Source organism: Salarias fasciatus, chromosome 12, assembly GCF_902148845.1.
Source record: "Salarias fasciatus chromosome 12, fSalaFa1.1, whole genome shotgun sequence".
NCBI classification, from domain to species: Eukaryota; Metazoa; Chordata; class Actinopteri; order Blenniiformes; family Blenniidae; genus Salarias; species Salarias fasciatus.
Window position 1 is genome coordinate 91,079 of NC_043756.1, and position 3,044 is coordinate 94,122.

Genomic DNA, 3,044 nt, shown 5'->3' on the forward strand with positions numbered 1-3,044 from the left:
TAGGCACATGGATCAGTACTTGAGTAAAGCACAAAAAGGGATTGGCAATAACATCAGGGGGGCCAAACACCAGCTACTGGTTGACAGGGCAATCGCCCAAGATGCAAGGCCCGCAGCACCAACCTGTGCACTGCCTGGATTGATTACAAGAAAGCCTATGACTCAATGCCACACACGTGGATACTGGAGTGCTTGGAACTGTACAACATTAACAGGACTCCAAGGAGCTTCATTCAAACTCAATGGGGCTGTGGAAGACAAGTCTAGAGGCCAACTCAAAGCCAGTGGCACAGGTGAGCATCAAATGGGCATATACCAAGGTGATGCCCTGTCCCCCTTCTGTTCTGCATGGCCTGAACCCCCTCAGCCAGATCATTACCAAGAGCGGCTTTGGATATCGGTTCAAGAGCGGAACAACTGTCAGCCACCTCCTCTACATGGATGACATCAAACTGTATGCCAAGAATGAGCGTGACATCGACTCCCTGATTCACCTCACCAGGATATACAGCAATGACATCGGGATGTCGTTTGGACTAGATAAGTGTGGAAGGATGGATCTAGAAGAGGGAAGGTATCAAACTGAAGGAGTTGAATTATCTGAAGGTAACATAACAGATGTGCAGGAAAGACAAGTACCTGGGGATCCCACAGGTAATGGTAACCATGAGGAGGCAGCTTGAAAGTCAGCCACAGAATACCTACAGAGAGTAAGACAGGTCCTGAAGAGTCAGCTGAATGGCAAAAAGAAGATCCAGGCCATAAACACCTACGCCCTACCAGGAATCAGATACCCTGCTGGCATAATATCCTGGCCACTGGAAGAAATGCAAGCCACTGATATCAAGACAAGAAAGCTCCTTACAATGCACGGAGGGTTCCACCCTAAGTCCAGCATACTGAGGCTATACACAAAGAGAAAGCAGAGAGGCCGAGGACTAGTGAGTGTCAGAGCCACTATCCAGGAGGAAACCAAGAGCCTCCATGAGTATAGCAAGAAGATGGCCCCCAGTGATGATCTGCTAAGTCCGGGTTCCTCAATTAGCGGACCGCGGTCCACGACCAGACTGCGGCACACCTCGCTGCGGACCCAGGGCAAATGGCACTTTTCCACAAAAAAAAAAAAAGAAAAGAAAAAAAATCTTTCTTAAACAATATTATTTTATTAATCACCAATCTATCGCTATGTGCTACTATTCTATCGCTACTTTTGTTTAATTTTTAATCAAATATCTCTCATGTTCCCACTTCTTTGTATTCAGTCACTCAGCGCCCTGCGTGCTGTGTGGTGTGTACGTGCATGCATGTGTGTGTTTGAGAGACGAGGGAGACAGCGCTGACTGGCTGTTACCTGAGTGACAGAATATTATGGGCTGTCATCTCTCTGACAACGATGCGCTGATTGGCTGAGAGAGCGTGCATGCTGCTTGCAAACGGGCGGACAGCACCTTCGACCTGCCTTGTACATGACCGACATTAATAAATGGACCCAGGCTGGTCCCAGGCATAGGCGAACTAGACGGCAGCCTAGGACGCAATGTACGGGGGGCGACGCCGTGGCAGTACAAGGGGCGCCCCCACGGTCCGTGTTCCGTGTGAGCACCGCCCTGCACCTCTGCACCTCTGCTCTGCGGCGCGCTCCGTCGCACGCACTGCTCGGCACTGCCCAGCATTGCTCGGTATCGCTACCCACCCCCCACCGCCATGCTTGTATGTAGAAAACAAATGTGGACCTTCAAGATTTGTATTTGAGGACCCCTGTGCTAAGTGAATGCCTCAGACATCAAAAGCCCAGTAAGGAGGACTCAGAGGAGCTATCATGGGCAGACAAAGCCCTGCATGGCATATACCACCGACAAATTGAAGAAGTGGCTGACATTGAGAAAACATACCAGTAGCTGGAAAAAGCTGGACTGAAGGACAGCACAGAGGCACTAATCAGGGCTGCACAAGAACAGGCCCTGAACACAAGATCAATAGAGGCCGGAATCTACCACACCAAAAAAGACCCCAGGTGCAGACTGTGCAAAGAAGCCCCAGAGACAGTACAGACCATCACAGCAGGGTGTAAGATGCTGGCAGGCAAGGCAGACATGGAACGGCACAACCAGGTAGCGGACATCATGTACAGGAACATATGTACCGAGTATGGACTGGAGGTCCCAGGGTCGAGAACAATTGAGCCAAGATCCTGTGGGACTTCCAGATCCAGACTGACAAGCAAGTGGTGGTCAGTCAACCTGACATAGTGGGGGTGGATAAATAGCAGAAGACAGCTGTGTTGATAGATGTAGCAATCCCAAGTGACGGCAACATCAGGAAAAGGAGCACAAGAAGCTGGAGAAGTACCAAGGGTTAAGGAAAGAGCTTGAGAGAGTGTGGGGCGTGAAGACGACAGTGATACCAGTAGTGATCGGGACACTGGGAGCAGGAACCCCCAAGCTGGGAGGATGGCTCCAGCAGATACCAGGAACAACATCTGAGATCTCTGTTCAAATGAGCGCAATCCCAGGAAGAGCTAAGATCCTGCGCAGAACCCTCAAGCCTCCCAGGCCTCTGGTAGAGGAGGACCTGAGCTTGAAGGAGACAGACACAATACCGGCGGGTGGCGAGAACACAGTATGTTTATATATAGTGTATATATATAATATGTGTGTTATATAAATATATATATATACATATATGTGTGTCTGTGTGGTGTGTGTGGTGTGGTGTGTGTGTATATATGTACACATATATGAAACAAATTAAACAAAAAACCTCAAACAAAATTGTGCAGACGGAAATCAGATGGACAGATTTCTTCTTAGCTCTTTTGCTATCTCTTCTGTGCTTTGGCCCATTAAGCAGCAGGGTACCGAGCAGTAACAGTAACCAAGTGTCTGTCTCTCTCTGATGGTGGCTGAGAGTGCAGCCCTAGAGCTGATTTTAGACTGCATAAGCGGTTGACTGTGTGTATAATATTGACACCAGAGAGCAAACAGCAGTGAGAGCTTGGCAGTCTGAGGCAGGTCAGGAGCTCTGCGTCTCTGACTCACAGTAGA